The sequence below is a fragment of the Notolepis coatsorum genome, assembly GCF_963971535.1.
Source record: "Notolepis coatsorum genome assembly, chromosome: 18".
Classification (NCBI taxonomy): Eukaryota; Metazoa; Chordata; class Actinopteri; order Aulopiformes; family Paralepididae; genus Notolepis; species Notolepis coatsorum.
Window position 1 is genome coordinate 38,249,690 of NC_140182.1, and position 27,013 is coordinate 38,276,702.

At 44.5% G+C, this 27,013-nt stretch overlaps 1 protein-coding gene across 1 annotated transcript in view; it reads left to right on the forward strand.

Moving 5' to 3' along the window:
- Positions 1-11,368: 11,368 nt before the first annotated feature.
- tat (tyrosine aminotransferase) overlaps positions 11,369-27,013 on the forward strand; it is a 55,838-nt gene continuing 40,193 nt past the window's right edge. The window contains exon 1 of the mRNA XM_084334647.1: positions 11,369-11,397. The gene's annotated coding sequence lies outside the window, so the exon portion shown is untranslated. The remainder of the gene's footprint in view (positions 11,398-27,013) is intronic.

Genomic DNA, 27,013 nt, shown 5'->3' on the forward strand with positions numbered 1-27,013 from the left:
AGAGCACATCATTCCCCTGTTTCTTGACTTAAGTGATCATGGGGTTGACATTAGATCCAAAAAAGAGAAAAATATACTTGTAGAATTTGGTGGATGGGTGTCTTATATGCAGTAATATTTGTCCTGTTACATAGACATACGTAAAGCTGTAGTCACCCCAAATCATTTATGAAATGATACGAGTTGTGAAATTTGTACGAGTTGTACATTTGTGTTTTTGTATATTATATATTTTGTATATTGTTTGGTCTTTTGCTGTTTTATGAAGCACAATCTCAGGAGGGTCATACAGAACCAAGCATTTCACTATAATGTACCTTATATGTGACAAATAAAACTTGAGAATAGAAACAAAAGATGGCAGATTTGCTCTACCTCATTTTTGAATTTGCATTTGATTCAGCATTTTAGTTTTGTATATTGTATAATTTTATATAGTGTTTGGTCTTTATTCTTTTACTTTTTACTGTATGAAGCACAATCACTTCATACAGAACCAAGCATTTCACTATAATGTACATGTACCTTATATGTGACAAACAAAACAAGATTTTAACTTGAAATGTACCTCAGTGATACAGCAATTGTCATGAAGTTGGTTACTAGCTACTTTAGCAGATGACCACGGGTAAGTTAAAAAAAACTAGATAAAAGGTTCTCATTGAAAGGATTTCAAATTTGATAAAACTTGCAGACCCTTTATAGTTTTTTTTATCCACTTTTTCTCCTGTTTTTCTCAGATTTTTCTCCCATCCCAATTTTGTCTTTATGCCAATTCCCCCCTCCCCTTCTTGGTCGTTGCTCGCATGTGCCCCCCACTGGTCGTCTAGGGAGTCCTGAAGTCTAACAGATGCTTCCTCCATCACATAGGAGACAGCCAGCAACCTATTTTCACCTGCCAGTGCGGACTCTCATTGGTGAAGTGTAACGCGTGGGAGGTCACACTACCTTCATCATATCCCTTCTTTGCTGTGCAGGTGCCCTGACCGACCTGTAGGAGTCGCTGTTTTACAACGACCAGAATACCACCCCACCGGCTTCCCTCCCGCTGACTCTGCCAATTGAGCCAGTGTGACGGCCGGCCAAGCCGGAGGCAACGCTGACAGCCGGAATCGATACCGGTGTCTCTTGCGTTGGTGACGAGCGCTTAGACCGCTGCGCCACCCAGCCGCCCTGAACTACAGTTATTTTCTTGTTTTTATAAAATGTTAATTTATTTGATTTTTTTTCGTGCTTAATGTTTTGAGTGGGTGTGTATGTTTACATTTGTGTTTATTGAAAAATGTGAATAAACGGATGAAGGGTAAATTCAGAATTCGGAGCCCCTAGCCTTATTTACTACTTACCGGCAATGTTGTCCGTCGGTAGAGTCCTTCCTCTGCACAGCCCATAGATTGATTGATTGATTGATTGATTGAAAAGTTTATTAACAGATTGCAGAATGGGTACAGTACAGTACAGCTCAATACATACAATTGTTAAGGGGATGCAGACCAGAGAAAGACTTTCATCTTGTTTACATCAGGGTCCCCCATTTTCAATTCATCATAACATATGACACACGACATACAGATACAGTACTGCTACATCTATACATAATTATGACATACCAGATTTGCAAATACAGTACTGTTTGTGATACAAAAAGTGTCCAGAAAAAGAGTATATACATTTGACGTAGAAACTGTACATTGGAGGAGGTTGGGTAGGTGGGGGGGGGTTGGGTAGGGGGGGGACGACACTGTACATTGGAATACTGACAAAGCCATACTTGGTCATTTACTGTACAACTGGGTTAGGACATTTGTAGGGGCCAGTTTCGAAATGCAGTCTCCCGTAGGTGTTCTTTGAGAGTGTTTTTGAAAGTGGGTAGTGATTCACATTCCTTTACAGCTTTGGGTAGGGCGTTCCACATTGATGTGGCATAATTGCGAAACGTGTTTAGTCCCTTGTTTGAGCCGAATCTGGGTTTAACATGATTTGTGGAGCTCCCTCTGGTGTTGTGATCGTGGTATTCACTGACCTTTGGGAAGTATTTTGACATGTACATGGGTACCTTGGTCGTGTAGTGTATCTTGTAGACCAGGCCCATTGCAAGTTGCTGTACTCTGTCGTCTACTCTAAGCCATGTCGTCTACTCTAAGCCATCCTAGGTTGTCAAAGTGGGCAGGGGTGAGGTGGGTTCTAGGAGTCAGGTCAAGCAGTAGTCTGACTAGTTTGTTTTGAGATGTTTGTAATTAGGTTTTTAGTGCCTTTGAAGTACTTTGGTACCATGAGGTGCAAGCATAGTCGTAGTACCCTTGAATGAGTGCTCCTGCCAGAGTCTTCAGGGTATTCTTGTTTACCAGAGAGGAGATCCCGTACAAGAATCGAGTTTGTTGGTTGACTTTTTTTATTACATTGGATGCCATTTTGTCACAGGAAAGATTAGTCTCTAGGATGGAACCAAGGTAGATAATTTCATCTTTCCTTGTGACAATATTGTCACCCACTGTAACCATGCTGTCCTTCATACTGGACACCCACAGCCCTGACTAGTGAGCCACAAAGGTAATATAAAGTCAATGAGGCCACACTTCAGTCTGTACAAGCCCATAAATAAACGCTGAAACCTACTCCACAGAGCACCAAAAGTGTCTTTGAGTATAATTGTTTTTTCTTACAGTGGCCCCATTAACTTTGCATTAGTTGTGCAGCACGTGGTGTAGTGGTTAACACTGTCACCTCACAGCTAAAAGGTCCTGGGTTCGATTACCGCTTGGGGACCAGGTTGCCAGTTACCCAGGTGGGGTATCTCCCGGGCCTTTCTATGTGGAGTTTGCATGTTCTCACCGTGCTCGCAAGGGTTTCCCCTCCCGATAAGATAAACCCAATGGAAAAACATGCACAGCAGATCACTAACGCTGTCGCGTCCCTGGCGAAGACGGACAGGAGCACTTGGATTGGTCCCCGGGCGCGGCGTACGCTGCAGCCCTCGTCTGCCCTTGGGGGGAAGGACGACGGGATGGCTGCTTTTTTTTTATATAGCGCTTTCGCCATACCTTGCCTTTTACTCAAACGACGCCACTGCGACTGCTCAACCTCCCGAGCCACTGTCGCCCCTGGGATGGGAGGTGCAGAGAACATTTCGTCAGCGACTCAGTGCATGTTTGTGTGTGTTCCTGTGGGTCGCCCATTGCATGTTTGTGTGTCTTAATCTGATGACAAATAAAGACTTCTACTTCTAAGGGGGAGCTGGGTATCCAGTATGAAGGACAGAATGGATTGTACTGAGAAAAGACAACATTATGGATGAGTATGAAATGGCTAGGGGTCCCCGACTGCCATATTGTTATGCAATAACAAGTGCAGGTCAACCTTAACTGGACACAATATAACACAAGAGCGCTGGTCAGCTGGACTTTTGACTGGGGGGTTTCTGTTGTGTGTTTTGTTACATAAGATGGGTGTAGTCTGTGTTTAACTTTGGGAAAAGGGCGATCTAAGGTACTCCCAGTTTGTCATTTTCTGGACGCTTTTACAGCACATTCTCTAACGGACTTACGACAAAAAGGGCTTTCTCTTAGGGCCATTTTAGACCTTTTCGGGCAAGACATGAATATAGACAATATATTATAATATATTAATTATATATGTTTTATTGGGACGGTTGGTGAATCCCAAAATCTGCCCGAAAAGGTCTCAAATGGCCCTAAGAGAAAGCCCTTTTTGTCGCAAGTCCTTGGAAAATGAGACACATTGTACCTAAGCTAGCACTCAGCCTTGTCAACAATGTTCAACGTTAGCTTACTAACGTTGTGTAACATTCATAATATTGATAACATTGCTAGCTAAGGGGTTGACTGTAACGCACATTCAGTGCTATTGGCTTCTGTCAATGCCAATCAATATCTGCAACAAGTCCCTCCCTAGCTTCCTGTTTTTACAAGAAACACGTACCGTAAATATGCAGTTAACCGTCTGTAGTGTGGTAGTGAAAGGTTAACCTTCTGTAGTGTGGTAGTGAAAGGGTTAAAGCAGCGTATAGCAAGGCCTCAGCTTGGTGGTCATGGTATTGACTTGTGTGGGTTGCATTAGATAGAGAATCGACTTCCCTCTGTTTGGAATGTACGGGCCAAGGACAAGCCTCTCTCTCCCTACGTCAGCCAATCGGAGATGACGTCCTCACTGAAAGTGGATCGTGAAGGTGCGAGGTGTTTGGCAAGACGTCAGGTGGCAGCGGCAGGTGCCCCACGGGGGTCGTCAGCCACAATTTGGAGAACAGGTAGTGGAAGCGGCTTCGTTGACACCCGTGTGGAAAATGGCTCAGGGTCATCGCCGAGGTCATTAGTGCATGCGTGTGTTGCTCCTGTCCTCGTATGCCTAGGGATGTTTGCACACATATGTTGGAGTGGAAAGTATAACACTCCATTTTGTATAGCGCTTTTCAATGACCCAATGTCGCTGACAATAGGCAAAAAACAAAGAAACAGAACCACAGGGAACAATATGAATACACAAGAACATAAAACAGACAACAGAGTAACAGACAACAAATACAGGAACTAGGGGAGACTTACAGAAGTAAGTAAGGGAAACGGGGGGGGGGGGGGGGGGGGCAGGAGAGGAGAGAAGGCAGGGGTAGGGTTATGGGTAGGGAAGGTTGAATGCTAGGGAGAACAGGTGGGATTTGAGTTGGGATTTGAAGGTGGAGAGTCTCTGATGGTCTGAGGGAGGGTGTTCCAGAGTCCATGGCAAAAGGTAAAACAAGGACACAAATTTAGAAGACAATGAGGCTTGTGAACCAGATATTGATTGGCGGTCCGTGGGTACAGGGACACACTTTCTGGAAAGTGACCTTGGTGAAGACCAAACACGGGAAATATTTCAATATGACCGATGCTGCCAATTTATTCAGTCACTGAAATTGTAATCTACATTCTCTCTATGCTTTGAACAAATAAGTAGAACCTTCTTGCCATCTTTTACCAAAAATAGTTCTTGAATGGGGGGGGGGGGGGGGGGGGGGGGGGCTCGCAGCCGGATAGCTTTATACTGAACACTGAATCCATTGCAGTGTATTCCTTCTTTTTTTCTTTTTTACCCATCCCAATTTAGTCGTTATGCCAATTACCTTCTTGGTTGTTGCGCGCATTGCCCCACTGTCGGTCTGGGGAGGGTGTACTGTAGACTATCCCATGCCTCCTCCTATACATGTGGAGTTGCCAGCCGCTTATTTTCACAGCATGGACATTCACTGGGAGAGCATAACGCGCACAGAGGTTCACGCTATTTCCCCCAGATCCCCTCCCTGCTGAACAGGCGCCCCAGCCAACCAGTAGGAGTCGCTGTTTGCAACGACCAGGACTCATACCCCACCGGCTTCCCACCCACGTGCCAATTTAGGGATTTCACCCTAAATATTGATGGTACCATTGTCACCCCCTCCACTCACGTCCGTAACCTTGGCATCATCCTGGACCCCACCCTTTCTTTCCTCCGCCATGTGAACCACATAACCAAATCGGCCTTCTACCACCTCCGGAACATTGCTCGTCTCCGCCCCTCCCTATCACTCTCCGCTGCTGAAACACTGGTTCATGCATTCATATCATCACGACTAGATTACTGCAACAGCATCCTCTACGGCTCACCAAACACTATCCTCAATAAACTTCAATATGTCCAAAGCTCTGCTGCCCGCATGCTCACCTCCACCCGTCGCTCTGATCACATCACCCCTGTCCTCCACGACCTCCACTGGCTTCCAATCAAATACAGGATACATTTTAAAGTACTACTCATCACATTCAAAGCCCTCAACAACCTTGCCCCTCCCTACCTGTCCGACCTCCTCCACCGTCACACGCCCACCCGTCGCCTTAGGTCTGCAGATGCCAACCTCCTAACACCTCCCACGACCAGGCTCCGGACCTGGGGCGACAGGGCCTTCGCTGCTGCTGCCCCCTCCCTCTGGAATGCCCTCCCCAGCCATATCCGTGATGCAAACACCCTGACATCTTTTAAATCAGCCCTCAAAACTCACCTTTTCAATCTTGCTTTTGACCTCTAATTCTGTCGGTGTTATTTTATTTTTGTCATGTATTATTTTTGTTCTGTTTTTTTGTTTTGCCATAGTTTGTCTCTCCTGCCCATGTAAAGCGTCTTTGAGCACCTGGAAAAGCGCTATATAAAATAGATGTATTATTAATTGTATTCGTAGGGACGACTGACCATGCCGGAGGTACCTCTGACAGTTGGATTCGAACCCAGAGTCTCTGCGGTGGTAGGCAAGTACTTAGACCTCTACACTACCCAGCCGCACTATGTGTATGCTGTGCCAAGAAGTGGGTCATGAAGGCCCGCCTGTTCAAACCCCATCTCTGGCATTTGACCAAGACCGTCAAAATCAATGCCACTATCAGTGATGAACCACATCAACTACCGGTTCATGTAGTTTAGCTGTAGGTTTGGGATAAAGTAAGTGGTATTCTTTTTGTTAAAATTAGTGGTCTACATAACATTTTTATAAAACTGTTCGAATAATAGCTCTACATTCCAACAGCCATCACTGTAGTGTTTGATCAGTAACATGGGTCTCCCAGTCCCTCCGCTCTGCAGTAAACAAAATACATTTCCTGGTATACGGTTCCTACTTTATCCAATCAGGAGAGAGAAATCTGTCACTGCAAAAATAGTCTGACAAAAAGAAATAAAGACAATTTTAAGCAAATATGTGATTGAAACAAGTAAAATAATCTGCCATTGCAGTAGGCAAATCTGGCTTGGCAAGATTTCTTGAAATAAATTCAAATATCTAGGGTTCTCTTTCCTGATTGGATAAAGTAGGAACTGTTAAGGATTTGTATTCGACCCCAATAGCGCAACACAAGACAGGTATGAGAGTTAGCCAAAAACAGGGCATTATTTATTGCACAGGGAAAAAAGGCAGCACTGACCCTTTAAGGGTGAAATACACAAGAGTCCATGAACAACGAAAAAATGCAGCACTGTCCCTTTAACCCTTTCACTGCCACACAACAGAAGGTTAACCCTTTACTATCACACAATGAGAGAGCGATGACGAGGCCTCACCCCAGGAACGAGGTCCACGAAGAGGGAGTAGGGCAGTAGCTAGCACGACGTCTCACCCCAGAGACGCGGCGGTAGATGGTAGCAACGGATGGCACGACGTCTCCCAGTGAGAACATAGGAAATCCTCCCGTGGGATTATAGAGAGCGAAGACGATGTCTCACCAGGAGCGCGGCGGTTGATGGTAGCATACAGAACGACCTGGCAATGAGTGGAAGGCAACCAGCAGTACTAGTCTCCTGACGAGCTGATTGCCAACCACTCTCAGGTGCGTGAGGTAGAATGTTCGGCACGCCCCCTCGTTGGGCAGCATGCAGTCCTTACCCAGCCCTCACAGGAACGGGATACCAGAAAAAAAAATCTGTTTATATATTATATTACTGCAGAGCGGAGGGACTGGGAGACCCATGTTACTCAATCAGTCTTTATCAGTGATGGCTGTCGGAATGTAGAGCTATTTAACACTTATTGTAACAAGAATAAACAACTTTTTAGAGTTGCCTTACTGCCCATCCCGTGCGTTCAAATGTATTATTTTGATTTAATATTCACTGTAATATTTTAATTAAATGTTTATAACATGCATTTAATGTTCATAACAAATCAACGTGTGTTTTACCAAAACGCGTAGTTTATTGTTGTTTTGAAGTACCTATAAGAACAAATTAGGAACTTTATATGTTAAGATGTAAGAACAAATATTATTTAACTGATAATTAACTTTTAGAATTAGAGGTAAGCAGGTAGAAAATGGGGACTTGAGGTTCTAGTTCCTTGGATTCTAGTTCCTTAGTGAATGTGTCTTTGGGAAGCGAAATAGAAGCCATTCGCGAAGGATTCAGGTCTGAGAAATGAGTAACTGAGGGTTAATTAATGATTGGTTAACATATAGTTTCTCAATAGTTCCAATGTACTTAATCATTATTAAAAGGGCATGGAAATGGAGAGCTTCTTTTTTTTATCCACTTTTTCTCCCCATTTTCTATTTTTCTCCCATCCCAATTTCATGTATCCAATTCTTCCCTCCCCTGTCTTGAACGTTGCTAGACTATGCCTCCCACAGGTCGGTTGTAGTGAGGACAGAAGCCTTGCATCACGTGTCCCCTCTGGTACACAAGGAGGCAGCCTTTCGCATATTTTCACCGCAGCAGCTCGAACTCTCAGTGGCGAAGAGTAACGCGTGGGAGGCTCACGCTGCCCCCGTCACTTCCTGCTTCCGTCGCACCGGCGTCACCAAACCGACCTGTAGGAGTCGCTGTCCACAACGTCAAATCCCCACCCACCGGCTTTCCCACCCTCTAACACTTGCCAATTGTGTTAGTATGAACGACCGGCCAGCCGGTAGCAACGCAGAGAGCTGGGCTCGAACCCAGCGTCTCCTGCGTTAGAGGCGAGCGCCTTGCCCACTGCGCCAATCAGCCGCCCTGAAATGGAGAACTTTTTTAAACAGATAGTTGTAAAAAATAAGGTGCTCTTTGGTAGAGGGTATGAATGTTTCTTTAAGGAATGAGGAAAAAACCTATTAATGTAAGTTCTTAAAGGAAAACTCCAACATTTTGTGAAATTAGCTTATTTAACATCTTCCCTGGAGTTAGACAAGAAGATACATACCTTTTTTGTCTCTGTGCGTGCATTTAGCTTTGGGAACAGTCGCTCCGTTAGCGTAGCTTAGCTTCATCACTGGAAGTGAGGGAGGACAGTAGCCTGACGTTCCCTACAGGTTTGTTGATATTCTCATTCCTTCAAAGGATCCGAACCGAACCGAAGTTTATGGATACCATGACTTAAAATCCTCTTACCTTGACGATTAAAAGCCTCCCCAATTTAGAAAACAGTAATCCAATGGCTGGTATTGATAATATACTACTAACTACTGGACGCTCGGAGCTAACCGGAGCTAACACAGAACAGGATGGTAAAACAAATATAATGACTTCCTTTCTGGGGTTTTCAAAATAAAAGTGCGACGTTTATAGCAGCGGAAAACGTTTATTTTGTACATTATCTTGCGTTAACACGAACCTAAACTAATGTTACAACTAACCTAAAGATATTAAGTTTTTGGCGCTCAACGGTTGGCGGCAAAACACGAGATATTACGTTTTTGGTACCCAATGAGTTAATCATTAATTGACACTTGGCTTCAATCAAAACATTATTGTGGCGCCTGAAGTATATTGTAACTGAATTTTGTTTCTTTAAATGTAAAAATCATCTTGCATTTACGAGGAGCCAGCTTAGAAGAGCTAGCTTATTGAGTTAGCAATGTGGCTAACAGACCAGGATTACAGTTAGCCAGATACATCTCCAAAAATATTTACTTTTTAAGTTGTTTGTTAAAAATGAACAATTCTCAAAATGTATCGCTGAATCACGTTCCTAAACCCGATTAGTTTTAGTTTTACCTAGTTTTAGAGATTCACATCCAAACGTCAAGGTTATCTGGCTAACATGATATTGGTCATTGCTATCGTTGTTGTTTGTACTCCCTTTGGTCTATTTTGTGACTGTGCAAAGACACCTGTGATACTTAAACTAGTCCAAGGTTTGTTAGTGTGTTTTCTATACTATTTATGCAGCAGTTGGCGTACTTTGTGTTGTGGGTTCAGGCCAAATGAAGGACAGAAAACGACCAAAGCCCTATGGCCATTTGATACAGTGCTGGTTTCGTGTTGGAGTACAAAGTCCCAGTGGTGGCTTGTGTGTACTGGGTAAATTCAGGAGTTTTTTTTTTTTTTTTATTAAACTTGTTATTTATTTATTTAATGATGTGTACTGTCTGTGAGTGTTTGCTGGACCGTACTGCATCATGTTGCATCATGTTCATGTTCTCGGCTCCAGGATTACGAGCCATGGATGGATCGCACAAACACATGGCACAACAGAATGCGCTGTTCTCTTCTCTATTGTCACCTGGAGTCTTTGTGAAAACATATTGGGAGTTGCTGTGTGAAAAGTTAGCTTTTAACTTAGCGGTGGAACATTTTCACATTCAATATGAATTTCAATATATATATATTTTTATCCACTTTTTCTCCTCTTTTTCTATTTTTCTCCCATCCCAATTCCACTGTGCCAATTCTTCCCTCCCCTGTCTTGAACGTTGCTCGCATATGCCCCCCACTGGCCGGTTGTAGGGAGGATAGAAGCCTTGCATCACGTGTCCCCTCCGATACACGAGGAGGCAGCCTGTCACATCTTTTCACCTGCCAGCGCGGACTCTCATTGGCGAGGTGTAACGTGTGGGAGGCTCACACTACCCCCGCCATTTCCTGTCTCTGCTGTGCAGGCGTCCCCAACCGACCTGTAGGAGTCGCTGTCCACAACGTCCAGATTACCACCCATCGACTTCCACCCGCTAACTCTGCCAATTGAGTTAGTATGACGGCTGGCCCAAGCCGGAGGCAACGCCGACAGCCGGAGTGGAACCCGGTGCCTCTTGCGTTGGTGACGAGCGCAATGTCCGCTGCGCCACCCAGCCGCCCCTATGAATTTCAATCTTGAGATCACAATTCGATTCGTTTTTCTGGTTATGCGTTAAAATGTACTCTACGTTGATATGTAGGCAGATGCCTGGTTTACATGACAAATGGGGAAATTAGAGACCAAGGGAAGAGACGGAGAATTGTCAATACAGTTTTACATTTCAATACGGACCAGCTGGCATACTGTAGCTGTTAGCCAAAAACACAGGAGTTTTAAGCTAGGCTAGTGGTCCGTATCCGCTTCCATTCATTCACGCTAAGCTAGGCTAGCTCGCCACCAGATAGCTTTCTACTGAACACAGAGAGGAAATTGGTATCTATCTTCTTGTCTGGCTCTGGAGAAGACGATAAGCGCATTTCCCATAATGTTGGAGTGTTCCTTTAACACATGCTTTTTTTAAGAGTGCGCATCGTTAGCTGCCAAAGTGGCTGTAGATGAACACCCACATTCCTGTATGTGATATTCAGATGGTTCATTGGCAATGAAAATATAATTCAAATGACATGAAATGAATTATGAAATGAAATTATCATCATCGAATGACGATTAACATAATTTCTAGTATAATGGTGTTTACGTCTGTCTGAAAGCCCTTTTCCCCTTTCAAATGTGCTTCTGAGTAATCCAACCATTTAAAGGTGCTATGGATAACATTTTTATTTAGAGTAATGTTTTTCATAATAAAAAAAAACACATCCACAGAGCTTTTTGAAAGGCGTGGAATAAAAGTACCCATGAGTACCTGTGAATGCAGGAGGACTGGTTCAACAACATTACAGATCCAGCTTTATGGAGAGACACGACCAGCGATATGGTGAAATCTCTTCTCATTGCATAAGGTAAGCTTATGTTAGTTCTTGTCTCCAAGGTGTTGTGTTTTATACAAGTATTTATGCATTGGTTGTTCCTTGGTAAACATTAGGCTATTGTATCATTGCGTCTCTAAGCCAGGATGTGTGATATGGTGGAAGTCCTATATGATAGGAAATACAGGTTGGTATAAGATTATTTGCTATAGGTCTATATATGCACTATGCAGAATGAATGTGTCACATACATATTGTTGCAATCATGTGGTGTAATTGTCCTGAAGGTTGTGATAATAGTTTGTAGTGTAAATCCTGTATGACTATATAGGTGGTTGTGTATAAAATAGATTACACAAACTACTTCTTTTAATTACAATATTTAATTTGAATCATTTCATATTTTATGACGATTTTACAATAAAAATACTATGACGTTATCATATAACGGCAACAAATTCATGATTATTGACAAGTAGTTGTAAATATGATGACAAGACAATTATTGGAGAGACTGAATTAAGTGAATTCCCAATTCACTATTAAGCGGCCTAAGCTACTTGACAAACGCAGAACAAGCAACACAAGAGAGGTTAGTTTCGCCCGATATGTCCTGTTCCTACATACCATCTAGTTGTCGCGTCCTCTAATCTTCTTCCCAGTTCTGTCCCAGCTTTAATTTCTTTTTATATAGGAGTTTGTCTTGCCCCTCCTACTGCACATCCCTAAAACTGACCACTGAGAGTCATGGCCAGAGACCCCAATGTATCCCCTCCCCACCCCCACCCAGCTGCTAATCCCTAGCTAGTCTAACCTCCAAAAATTAAGTTTAAGAACCTTTTGGGGCGCTCCAGTAGCACACCACATAGCGCGCTGAGTCGCGAAGCGGTCGTCCCGGGTTCGTTTCCCACACCCGGTGACCATATGCCGCATGTCTTCCCATCTTCTCCTCCCGTTTCTCCCTCTCTCCTCTGTCGGTCCTGCGTGGCCAAGAAAAAGCTGTCGGTCCTGCGCGACCAGGAAAAAGCTAATAAAGATAATAAAAAATATTATAATAATTGAAGAACCTTTGTTCTGTGACCACCCCAGTATTCACCATTTTCATTGTATATGCATGTGAGATTCATTGCCGTCATAGAAATGGTCGAGGTGAGACCTAGTGGCAGTGTAAATCCTGCATGAATACAGGTGTTGATATTGTCCTGAAGGTTGTGAATCTGATAATAGCCTCATTCACCAATACTTTGGGGGCAATTGACCAATGGTAGGCTTTTTTTTCCTCATCTGGGTAAGAGTTTCTTATCTGGGTAAGATTGCTCTCGACCACTTTTTTTTTTTTTTTTTTTAACTTTGGCCATTCCCCTGGCTCTTTTTAGCGTTTATCGCATTTACTCTGGTCAAGAATGACCGACAGAAACAGGCTGAAGGGGTACAGATGGGGGGGAAGACACTCTGGGAAAGGCACGGCTGCAGTCCGGGATTCGAACTCGCTAAACCCCAGATCCGTGACGAGCACGGTTGTCCCCGGCGCCGAAATAGCGCTCGAGGTACGTGGTGAGCTACTGGAGCTCCCCTCTCGACCACTCTTAGAAGGGTCTTCCCTAAGAGAAAAGCAAAAATAAGAAAACATTGCTGAATCCCAGGTAAGAACAAAATAAGAAAAAATGCTAGTTAAGAACAAAATAAGAGGAATTCTGTTCTTATCGCTTCGCGAATGAGGCCCAATGTCCCCACCACTTTTGAAAACAAAGTGATACCTTTGATGTTGTGGCTCCTGGGAAACAGACCACTGATATTTAGCCAGTACCCGTACTAAATATAAGTCACAGTACAGTCATCATAACATGTTACATAATTCTTGGCTAAATTGCCTTAACAACAACGCTCTGTTTCATACTGACGTTGGATGTTTTTCCCCAAAACCTTTAAACGTGTGACAGTTGCCCCAGAGCTATTCATTACCAGAGTTTGGCCAGGTTGTAGTGCGAATGCCCTGTTGCGGTCACCCTTATCTTAGTGAGTCATAAGCCACTGACTTTTAAAACCTTGCTGTCCAAACTCTGGTAATGAATGGCTCTGGATTGCCCCAAGTCTCATCCATCTAACATTGGAGGAGGCTTAATTTTGCAGATATTTATGTGGTTATTAAATATCCCCTCCAGGTGTATTTTAAACACTTAAAATGTTCTATATTGGGCGGCCGGGTAGCGCAGCGGACTAAGCGCCTGTCTACCACCACAGAGACAGTGGGATCGAATCCAGCTGTGCTGCCTCCGGCTTGGTCGACCGTCCATACTGACACAATTGGCAGTGTCAGCGGGTGGGAAGCCGGCGAGGGTGGGTCCTGGTCGTTGTAAAAACAGCGACTCCTACAGTTCGTCGGGGCGCCTGCACAGCAAGGGAAGGACCTGGGAGAGGTAGTGTGATCCTTCCACACGTTACACTCCCCCAGTGAGAGTCCGCGCTGCCAGGTGAAAAGAAGTGGGGATTGGCTACACATGTGTCAGAGGAAGCATGTGATAGTCTCCGCCCTCCCAGACCGACAGTAGGGGGCAGAGCATGCAACGACCAGGTAGGGGATTGGGAATTGGCATAACGACTAACATTGGGATGGGAGAAAAATGGGAAAAAGGAGGGGGAAAAAGAGAAAGCAAAAAAATATATATAATAATTCTATATTAAATAACTATGTTTTTCCACCAAATTATTCAATAAACTACTGAAAATGGCTAAACAGCATCTCTACCCCTGTACCCTCCTTGAAAATGCAAGGATCTATGAATATGCAAATTGACAACAAGCACCCATTGATATGTACCAGGAATTCCAAGTTGGCAGCTTATAATTATATCAAGATGTGTCACTACCTACTCAGCTTTCTGTGTAGCTGAAGATAAAGGTGTCAAGTTTCCACATATTAGACCATGAGAGATTAGGCCTATCAGTGACATCACACATTTTTTATTTTATTTTTTTATTTTTATTTTATTACGGATCCCCATTAGCTGGTGCCATAGCAACCAGCTAGTCTTCCTGGGGTCCACACAAAAAAAACATACAAAAACAATTATTATTGCAAAACGAAATTATTAAAAGTCAGTACTCAACACACAATGCATAATGAAACTAACAATTAAGATGGCTAAAATTACATGCAAGCACAGAAACAGAAAACAAAAAAAACAAAACAAAATACTTTACAGTGTTAAATACAATTTAAGATAATTTTTAAAAGTGAATCTACTGTAAATGCAGCAGAGGTTTTGAGGCAGGTTATTCAGAAGAGTTAATGCTCTAAAAATAAAAGATCTCCTTAAAGCGTTGGTTTTTGGACCTGGCAAATCGAAGGTTATCCTATAACCCTAGTTATATGAATATGGCGAGCGCTCTGCTCTATTGGAACTGTCCCTTTAATCATATGCTATCATGAAAACTTTCAACCACATGCACGCACCCCCACACCTGCCTGGCCACGCCCACATCCGCTCACACATAAGCGGGGCCATGGCCATACTACCAGCTCCTTCCCCAGTCTTTCACCGCCGAAACGGAAGACACATGGAGTCCTCAGTGAGTCAGAGCAGAGCGCTCGCCATATTCATATAACTAGGGTTATAGGATAACCTTTGTTATATTTCATATGGCTTTGCGCTCTGCTCTATTGGAACAAGAGCGGAGCAGAGCGGAAATCCCGACAGATGTACCCACTGAGGTCCCATATAACCATCAGAATACCGGGGAGGATCCGGGCCCCCCCCTAGTGAGGGACGGGAGGGAGACCGGACCCGTGCGAAGAGGGAACAGTACCTCAATGCACAGGGTGAGCAGACCGCGGGACTCACCTTTGTTTAGAAGGGCCCGCGACTACTCGGTCGCGCATCCCGCACGCCACCAGGGAACGGACGTGAAGCAAAAAACCCACGTCACAGCCCCCAACATCGCGGGTCGGGGTAAAAAAATAAAAAAAAACCCGTGGCAAGGCCGTAGCAGCGGGGTGCGGAGGAGGCCCCAGCCCCAGGCCATATCCCGGGGGCCAGGACCCCCTGAAAAAGGGGCCTAGCAAGGTCAACAAGACTGCGGCATTGAGACCCCACCAGACGGTCACTGGTGACACCACCCCCCACATCGCCAGCGTATCGGACAGGGCCTACAATAGGTGAAGGCCCTTCTCCACCTGGCACGCCGCTCCAAAGCGCTCCAAGGAGGCTTCCCCCCTACAATGTCGTGGGAACAGCTGGCGCACCGGGGAGACAACCCTCCAAGGAGGTTGATCCCTCAATCCAGGCCAACAGGTCTTAACAAGAGCAGAACTCGACCTGCGCCCGGAGCACTGCGGACTAGACAGGCACCTAAGGGGCTAACTGTAAGAACAGTATCCCGGCGGAAAGGGTGTTCGGTATAATAATAATAATAATAATGCAGGACCTCTTTAGGGGGTCTTTATTCGGCATGCAACGAACTGGACATGCAATTGGAGTGGCACACACACACAGGGATACACACACACACACACACACATGCATTGTCTTTTTCTCAGTCGCCGATGCGATTGAGTCTCTGCGCCTAACCCATCCCGTCGTACTTCCCCCCATGGGCAGCCGGGAGCAGATAGGGCGTGAGCCGCGCCCCGGGGACCAATCCAAGTGCTCCTGTCCGTCTTCGTCAAGGACGCCACAGCGTTAGCGATCTGTTGTTGTGCATGTTTTTCCATTGGGTTTATCTTATCGGGGGGAAACCCTTGCGAGCACGGGGAGAACATGCAAACTCCACACAGAAAGGCCTGGGAGATACCCCACCTGGGTACCTGGCATCATGGAAACCTGGTCCCCAAGCGGGAATCGAACCCTGGACCCTTTGATAACTATTGACATTGATAACCAGTGACATCGGTACAGAGGACAAATGTACTTAAGCATTACATCACGTGCAGGAGTGTGTTATAGGAATTAGATCATGCCTAGGGGTGGTTGTTAGGCCCGATGCGCAGCCCCCTACGCGCACCCCCCCTAGGCATGATCTAATTCCTATAACACACGACTACAAGTGGTGTAATGTCTTTTATACAATGGCCGAATTCACCCAACCTTATTGCTATAGAATAAACACACAGTAATTGAAGCATAATGGAGATTTATTCACAAAACCATCCACAGAGAAAGTAGATCCAATAGTAGATCCACTAGTAGACACCAGAGGGAGCTCCACAAACCATGTTAAACCCAGATAGACAGTACTGCTACATCTATACATTTATGACATACCAGATTTACAAATACAGTACTGTTTTTGTAGGGTGATTATGGTTTATTTACATTGAGGTTCTGGGGTCACGTGGAGTGTGTTATACGAAATACCCCCCTCCACCCCACCTACCAATCTCCTATCAACCTCCTCCAATGTACAGTTTCTTCGTCAAATGTATATACTCTCTTTTTTAGACTTTTTTATCACAAACAGTACTGTATTTGTAAATCTGGTATGTCATAAATGTATAGATGTAGCAGTACTGTCTATCTGTATGTCATGTATGTCATATACTGTATGTTATGATGAATTGAAAATGGGGGACCCTGATGTAAACAAGATGAAAGTCTTTCTCTGGTCTGCATCCCCTTAACAATTGTGTGTATTGAGCCGTACTGTATTGTACCCATTCTGCAATGTGGTAATACAATTTTCAATCAATCAATCAATCAATCAATCAATCAATCAATCAATCAATCAATCAATCAAATAACAACCGGTTGGATTGATTGAACATTTTACTAGGTAACTTCACTGTGCTTCTTAAACAAGATGTAGCAGTACTGTCTGTCATGTATGTCATATATGTTATGATGAATTGAAAATGGGGGACCCTGATGTAAACAAGACGAAAGTCTTTCTCTGGTCTGCATCCCCTTAACAATTGTGTATTGAGCCGTACTGTATTGTACCCATTCTGCAATCTGGTAATAAAATGTTCAATCAATCGATCAAATAACAACCGGTTTGATTGATTGATTGAACATTTTATTAGGTAACTTCACTGTGCTTCTTAAACAAGATGTAGCAGTACTGTCTATCTGTATGTCATGTATTGTTACGATTGCATGTAGGTTTAGAGTTCTAATGGTCAAGGAAGAAAGAGACGGAGAAGTGGTTTGCTCTTCAAAACATGTGTGTCCTCTTTATTGCGAGAACACATACTGTAGAGCAGGATATCAGAATACACGAAAGACGCAAGGCGTCAACTGAGAACAGAACTAATAGGATCAGCACTCGTTCAGGGAAGTCTGCACGTAGGGATATCTGAAGCTCCAGCAGGGAGAAAGAGAACAGGAGTCATTATAAGGCCACATTCCTGACATACCAAGGTATCAATTAGTGACAGCCAGAATGACAGCCAGTGACAGCATCCAGAGGTGACAGTCAATCAGTGCGAGACAGCAAACCAGAGGTGACATACTGTACAATTAGTGCAAAACCCAACAACAGTGTGTAGTACTCTAGAAAGAAATCATCGATCAGGCTGGGGTCTAAGATATCCCTTTGAGGCACCCAAGAACGCTCTTCTACCCCGTACCCCTCCCAATCCACCAAGAACTGAAACCCCCTACCCCTCCGCCTACAACTCAGGATCCTCCGCACCGTATAGACAGGCTGACCATCAATAATGTGGCGGGGACAAAGGCGATGAGAGGAATGGCTTCAACAGGGACACATGAAACGTCGGATAAACCCTCATAGAGGCCGGAAGCCGCAGCCTGTAAGCCACAGGGTTCACCCGACGAACCACTTTAAAGGGGCCGATGAAGCAAGAAGCCAGCTTCCTGGATTCCACCGGGAGAGGGAGATCACGGGGTGGAAAGCCAAACCCGCTGTCCAGGACGGAAAACCGGAGCCGGACGACGCTTGCGGTTAGCCTGCCGCTGAGCCTTAACCGAGGCCTTCTGCAGTGCCGCACGCACCCTGTTCCACGTCCTGCGACAGCAAGCAACATGTGCCTGGGCCGATGGCACCTCAGCCTCCTGCTCCTGTTCGGGAAACAGAGGAGGTTGAAAACCATATTGACACTGAAAGGGAGACATACCAATAGAGGAGGAGAGGAGGGTATTATGGGCGTACTCAGCCCAGGCCAACCTCCTACTCCACATCGCCGGACACCCAGCAGCGTAGCACCTCAGGACCCCCTCCAGATCCTGGTTGACACGCTCCGTCTGCCCGTTCGACTGCGGATGGAACCCCGGCGCAGAGGCTGGAGGCAAACGCCTTCCAGAACCTGGAGGCGAACTGAGGACCCCGGTCGGACACAATATCCACTGGAAGCCTGTGGACCCGAAAGACGTGCTGTACCACCAGATCAGCCGTCTCTCGGGCCGAGGGAAGCTTGGGGAGGGGAATGAAGTGGGCCGCCTTAGAGAAACGGTCCACTACCACCAAAATGGTGGTGAACCCATCTGACAGGGGAAGGCCAGAAATAAAAATCCAGGGATATGTGCGACCAGGGGCGTTTGGGAATAGGAAGCGGTCGGAGGAGACCCGCTGGTGCACGGCAAGAGGTCTTAATGCGCGCGCACACCGGGCAGGCCGCCACAAAGGAGCATGTATCCCCCTCCTCTGTCGACCACCAGAACCTCCTACGGATGAACTCCAGAGTGAAGAGGTATGTGCCGGAATCGGAATCGGGCTCCTGTGTCAGAGCCGATCTTACCACCATATCTATGCCCCAAGACACGGGTGCCAAAATCAAGGCCTGTGGAATAATAGGATGGGGCTTCTCCTCCCGACCCGGACGATCAAACTGGCGTGACACCGCGTCAGGTTTGATGTTCTTGGAACCGGGCCGATAGGAGATGGAAAATTGAAATCGAGTGAAGAATAACGCCCACCTGGCCTGGCGAGCGTTAAGGCGTTTAGCCCCTTGGATGTAAGCCAAGTTCTTATGATCAGTCCAAACAATGAAGGGATGTGCCGCACCCTCCAACCAATGTCTCCATTCCTCCAGTGCCAATTTGATTGTCAACAACTCCCGATTACCCACGTCGTAATTACGCTCGGCCGAAGACAGCCGGCGAGGGAAAAAAAACGCAAGGATGCACTTTACCGTCCTTTAAACATCTCTGAGAGATCACCCCCCCCCCACCGCGATGTCAGAGGCATCCACCTCCACTATGAACGGAGTCTCTGCATCGTGGCGGATCAGTACAGGGGCGGAGGTAAATCGACGTTTGAGGTCGCAGAAGGCCGACTCTGCCCTAGGCAACCATTCAAAGCCAGGGAGAGAGGACTTAGTGAGAGCTGTTAACGGATTGGCTAAGGCGCTAAAATTGCGAATAAAACGCCTGTAAAAATTCGCAAAGCCCAAAAAACATTGTAACTCCTTGAGCGACGAAGGCCGTGGCCAGTCCAAGACTGCACCAGTGGAGGTTTCTCTATGACAACACGTGAAATACAAATTCACTCATAATTCATAATTATTATTAATTTACATATACCTATATATATATATATATATTTTTTTTTTAAATTATTATTATTATTTTTTTATTATAAATGTTTTCCTCTGTAAAATAAATGCCAGTGATTTTTTTTTTTTTCAAAAATGGCCAAAATGTACAGCTCTGAGCAGGCCTGCACTGCAGTATTGCCTGCAGTAATTATTCGTGCAGAATATCTGCACAGGTTGACCCATTGTTAAATAAATAATAAATAACAGCCAATCAAAATAGGCTATTAACTTCATCTAAGCACGGACTGTGCAGTTAAACTCTTGCCATTGAATGGAGGATTTAATGATTGACAGCCCTTGACATCCAATACACGGAGGTAGAATGATTGGCAGCCTTGCAAATCTAATCAGAGTCTGCCTGGTAAAATACATGCAGAACTGCAGCTGGGCTGGCGTCAGTGTTCTAGTCAAAGTTGTGTTTCATCATCTCATGTGTGCATTTTGCCTGAAGAAGAACATTAATTAGCCTAATATAATCATTCATATTTTAAGATCTTTATTCACTTGTTCACTTATTGTTGTGCACTGGATGATATATCTTTTTTTTTTATCTCAGTTGAAGACTAGTGTAGTTGTAGTTGATGTGAACGTGCCATCTTGGACAGTGAAGGCAAGCTAACTTGTAGCTAGTAGTTTACAGTACAGCTGTAACAACACACAGTAGGCTAAATTAAACTTTGCGCCAACATTAGGACCGAAGTATAAACCAGCAACTGAGCAACATGAAGAAGTGGACTTATGCACCTGGATCAGAAAAAAGTAAGTTGTAGTGTTTGTAAAACGAAAGCCTGATTAGCCTGGATGCTAACGTTAGCTAACTGTTTAGAGAACAATACATACTTGTTGTAGACTTGATTAAGGGATTGCAACGTTGTTAACTTGGCTATGTCACACATAAACACAATGTAATGTATCACGTTGGCTAGATAATATTTGCATGTGCACTGTGTTAGTGTAAATGAATGAATGTTGCCGCTAGCTTGTGGCTAGGCTAGCGTTCTTTGCTAATGGCTAACGTTAGCTAGCCGAATTGTTTAGAGACTTAATTAAGGGATTGCAACGTTGTTAACTTGGCTATGTCACATATAAACACAATGTAATGTATCATGTTGGCTTCTGGCTGCTAATGCAGCCTGCAGATAATATTTGCATGTGCACTGTGTTAGTGTAAATGAATGAATGTTGCCGCTAGCTTGTGGCTAGGCTAGCGTTCTTTGCTAATGGCTAACGTTAGCTAGTCGAATTGTTTAGAGACTTGAATAAGGGAATGAAACGTTGTTAACTTGGCTATGTCACATATAAACACAATGTAATGTATCACGTTGGCTGCTGGCTGCTAATGCAGCCTGCAGATAATATTTGCATGTGCACTGTGTTAGTGGTGCTGCCTAAATGAATGAATGTTTGCCGCTAGCTTGTGGCTAGGCTAGCGTACGTTGCACTGATCTAGTGACTAGTGCCTCTGTGGAGGAGGAGGAAGTAAACATTGCCAGGCATTCTGGTCATTGTAGTTCTCCCTCTTTTCACCAACAGTTAAGGGAGACATGACATGCTGGTTTTATGAAATGCATAGTGTAAATGAAATGAATAGTGTATGTATATTCAATAGTAGTATTGATAGTATATTAGAATAGGAAAGGAGAAATCAAGAGACTTCCCGGTGGAGAAGGGTGTAAGACAAGGATGCATCTTGTCCCCTGTACTCTTTAATATGTACAGTGAATCACTGATGAAAAAAGGTCTGAGAGGAGGGAAAGGAGTAAAACTTGGCGAAGAGAACATCACCAATATAAGATACGCGGATGACACTGCTATAGTCTGTAACTGTCAAGAAGATCTACAGGACATGATGAATACGCTGAATGTCGAATGCAAAAACTATGGAATGTCGCTAAACACAAAGAAAACTAAAGTAATGATCATTGAAAAAACACCAGGAACTGTTTGTAAAATACAGGTGGATGGAGAAAAACTTGAACAAGTGAAGGAGTACATGTACCTTGGAAGCTGGATCAGTGAAGGTGGAAGAGCTAACATGGACATTAAGAGAAGAACCGGAATTGCAAAGGGCACATTCTGGAACCATAAAGAATTATTGAGAAGAAACATAAGTTGGAAAACGAAGACCAGGGCCCTCATTCATCAACGTGTTCTACGCACAGATCTGTGCTTACCCTGTGCGTACGATCATTTCTAAGCAAAGAGTGGGATTCATCAATTTCGATTTGAACTTGACTCCGTGCTTACATCTACGCACAGGTCGGACCTGGCGTACCTCGCGCCCAGTGGTAGAATATCGTTACTACGCATAAGCACTCCTCAGTCCTGCATTAGTTTCAAGGCGGAAATAAGCTTCCGTGCATTAGTGTTCAACTTCTGTATGACCCGTAATTCATTATAGTTCATTGTAAAATAGCGACAGTAGTGTAATTATAACGGGCTCACACGCGAACAAGAGGTTGGCCTGCTTGTTTGGCACGGGGGGGCAGACGCAAAACACCAACCTCCAAACGCGATTAGATATTGTTTCGAATAAAAAGCAAATTATTTTGTGTGTCATGTTTCCAAATAAGATTGGTCACGAAATGCTTTCTACTTCAATTTGTTGGTTAGAATAGATGACCTCCGTTGAAACTTCACTGAGACTAACAGTCTATTTGTGAGCTCCCGCACAGATGTGATGATAATAATAATAATAACAATAATAATAATAGCTTCATTTTATATAGCGCCTTTCAAGAGACCCAAGGTCGCTTTACATAGATAGGGGGGGGGGGAATAACAAAGTAACAAACATAGTGGACAGACACACAACATATATATATGATGATGGAATTCATTCAAGATCCTCTCCACCCTCGGGTCTTTGCCACCGCGGCACGGTCCATCGTGATATTGGAGATGGATCGACCAATAGACTGTTACTGTAGCTGTCAAAGCTCCATCACAAATGCAGTTATGTGAATAGAAAGGGATTCCACTCAGTCAATGTTGCGATGCGCATTTGCCTGATACATGTTATTGCTGGATGCCGGGAGGAAGGCGATGCTGAATGTTTTCAATTCATTAAATAAAACGGATACTTTTTGCAAGGGTTTACTGACTGTCATACAAATGATCAACCAACTACATACTGTAACTTTTCAGTGCACGTTCTTATTTACATTGTGACAACAGCCTTGTGAGTTCCCGCAGTGACCCGCACACAGACATGATGGAATTCAAGTTCATGTTTGAATTGATCACATATAGGCAGGCTACACATGGCGTATAGGCTACATCATACATGGCAGTAAGATTCATTGTTCTTGTATAGCTCTCGTATTATTGTTTATGTAGGCTACCCAATACTGACATCAAAATGGATTGTAGTATGCCTCTAGAAATCATATGCAGCAGGTAGAAAATTGACGGGAGATCCATCGCAATTTGGAATCAAATTGAGGAGAACTTTAATCCCTGGGTATTAATCAAACAACACGGGAAAAGGCAGTCATATTCTAGCGCGGTCTTTATTAGCCGACAACAAAATAGATGCCTCTAAAAATCATATAGCCAATCGAACACAAATGCATTCATATTACAGCACGGTTATAATGACACACAACCAACGCCAAACAGTGGTCAACGAACGGTCTTTATTAGTATTTTGAGCTGTCCAGGCAGAATTGCAGCAATGGTCTTAGGGAGCCGTTGATATCTGACATCACCGTTTACAAATCCGCCTTTTATTTATCCCATAATACGCGATAGTGTCTTCTTGGTTCGACAGCAGTGAATTCTCCGTGGAGTTTCTCAGAGTACCGCTCGGGTCAGTCCATTATTTCACATCCCATGGGGGGTGTTTCCTCACTTTCATGACCATATATGGATAATCATGCACGAGCATTGACGGTAGAACAAAGTTCTACGGAGGAGCGTAGAGCCTGCGTACGCACCGTGTGATGAATCCCGACTTCCCTGTGCGTACACTAGTTCTACATTCCGTGATTACGTGTGGAAATAGAACATATTCTACGTCCACGTTGATGAATGAGGGCCCAGGATTTTGGAAACGTATGTTATGTCAGTCTTTTCATACGGAGCAGAAGCATGGACGCTGAATGAAGAGGCAAAGAGGATGATAGACTCTTTTGAAATGTGGACGCTGAGGAAGATGCTGAAGATAACATGGAAGGATAAGATCAAGAATGAGGAGGTACTGAGAAGAGCGGATATGCAAGGAGAACAGCTGCTGGAGAGGTTGAAAAAGAGAAAGATGGAGTTGTGCGGGCATGTTCTGAGAGGATCCAGCGGGGAGATGTTCAAGAAGGTGGTGATGGGGAAGGTGGATGGAAAGAGAGGAAGTGGAAGACCAAGAAGAGGCTGGGTAGACAACGTCTGTGATTGGAGCGGAGTGAGAGGCGGAGTCACGGAGTTGGAGAGAAGAAGTGGGGACAGAATGGGTTGGAGAGTGATAGGCAACCTTCGGAACGAAGAAGCCACCTAATGATGATGATTAGCCACTGTATACTGTACATGGTCTGCTTGGTTTGATCGGGCCGCCGAGCCATGGTCTGCTTGGTTTGATCGGGCCGCCGAGCCATGGTCTGCTTGGTTTGATCGGGCCGCCGAGCCATGGTCTGCTTGGTTTGATTTAGGGGAGTGGTCTGCCCTGCGGGGGCGCCCCCGACATATTGCGCAACACCACTGCATACCATTGACTCAGAAAGGTCTGTTTTATTGAAATCGTCACAGCAGTATAGTTTGTTTATACTTCAGAAGGATGATATTTAAACATGGTCCCCAAAATGAATGGAAGCGAATGAGGAGCCTGACACCTGGGAGAAATGGGGGTGTTGCAGCGTTGGGGATGTTTAAAAAATATAATTGAATATATAATATAATAATTTGTGCTTCACCTAAAAATTTGGTCAGCAGCCTCCACTGGACTGCACTCACCATGGCTGGATCCATGCGAAGATCACCCTTCGTCAACACAAAGCCCAGGAAGGAAATGGTGTCAGTGTGAAACACACACTTCTCTGCCTTAACAAATAGCTGATGCCTGAGGAGATGTTTTAGCACCTCACAAACGTGCATTTGGTGTTGTACCATATCGCAAGCAAAAATCAGGATGTCATCTAAGTACACAAAAACCGACACCCCAATTAAATCCCGCAGCACGTCGTTGACCAGGGCCCCGTTCCCCGTACCTGGATAACTGAGTTAGCCGGATAACTTTCGGTTAAGTCTGACTTAAGCCGGACTTTCCGGCTCCCCGTACCTGGATTGTCCAAATCACCATGACAACAGATCCAAAAGTTTGAGCCTGGTCGAAAGCAGGGTTTAAGTTCAAGTTAGCCGGATGAAGCACAGCCACGCCCCCGCAAAGAAAGTGACAGCGCGTTTCCTGAAATTATTCCCACAGTCTAGGATCTGCTTTATACCATTCTGAATTACGTTTTTGTGCTCCATTCTTCCAGAGGGGGCTTTTGAAATGTAAAATAGACCCAAAATGCTGATACTAAATTCACTTTGTCCTAAATAATGCACGTTATATATACCGTGGCGCTCGCTCGGTGCGATGTACACATTATGTGGTTATTCTAACAACGCGCACCTTTGCAAATGTGAATCCCGCGGGGATATTTTTAATGATTGAAACCTATCGCTCGTTTGGCTATGATTCCTTTCATATTCTCCGCTGTGGATGTTTAATGGAGCGCCTGGATTGTGTTTCATTCAAGCATAAAATTGAAGTGTCTATGCGTGGATTGTGGATCTTGTCTCGTTCATTAATGTATAAACAATGAATTTATCCCATCTGGCACAGTGGCGCAGCGGTAGTGCTCAATCCTGCCAACCCAGCGACCGGTGTTCGAAACCCCGTGTTTCCAATATCATTTTTTGGAATATAATATTAATGATTATACGCCAAAGTAGCCTAGTTTCAAGTTAAAATATTATAAATCTACATGCATTGAGGATGTCATTCTTTATATAGCTCTCAACGTGCACCAAATTGAATTATTCCTACATCGCAAAAAGAAGGGGGAGACTAGGTTTCGAACCCCGGTCGTCTGCGTGAAAGTCAAAAGAAGAACCCGTTACACCACAGTGGAGATAAGTAAAAGATCGACTATACATCAATCAATGGGAAGAGAGCCGTATCGTTATTTTGTATAACAGTTTAACTAATTATTTTCGCTAGCAAGATCTCATTTGATTATTCAATCCAGCAGGCAAGTTTAAAGAAATATAATCTGATTGATTGAGGTAATGAGGGACTTAAAATTAGCCTATAGATAACGCATTTAACTTGTCGGCGAGGCGATTGAGCCGTACTGCAATATGTTACTAAAGTTTTAAATCAATTAATCAATCAATGTCGCTAGAGAATCAGGATCTCTGCTCTCGACACTTGCTGCCTTCTTGGCTGAGGCGGGCACGCGCACTTATCCTGGGTCTCAAGTCTGGCTTGAGTTAACGAGACTGAATCCACCTTTGAGGAACAGGAAAATCCCGGCTTCAAACATCGGGTTAACTGAATCTGGATAATGACATCTTGATCGACTTAGTTGAACCAGGTACGGGGAACGGGGCCCAGGGCTTGGAAAACTGCTGGAGCATTAGCTAAACCAAAGGGCATGACTAAATACTCATAATGCCCGTTGGGCGTGTTAAATGCAGTCTTCCACTCATCTCCCTCTCTAATCCTGACCAAGTTGTATGCATTACGTAAGTCAAGTTTAGAGAAGACCTGTGCCCCCTGTAAGCACTCAAAGGCGGTGTCCATGAGAGGCAAAGGGTAACGGTTCTTGATGGAAACATCGTTCAACCCCCTATAATCAATGCACGGTCGCTGGGTACCGTCCTTCTTAGCTACGAAAAAGAACCCAGCGCCGGCAGGAGATGTGGACGGACGAATATGCCCCGCGAGTAATGCCTCCTGAATGTAAGTGTTCAGTGTTCAGCCACTGTCTCTGGGCGAGAGAGGGAGAACATACGCCCACGGGGCGGAGAGGTACCGGGTAGAAGATTAATGGGGCAGTCGTATGATCTATGAGGCGGTAGTGCCTTAGCACACGTCTTACTAAAAACGTCCGCCAGGTCAAAATAGATCTCAGTTACACCTATTAAATCGGGATTAGTAGGTATGACAGAGGAACGACCGAA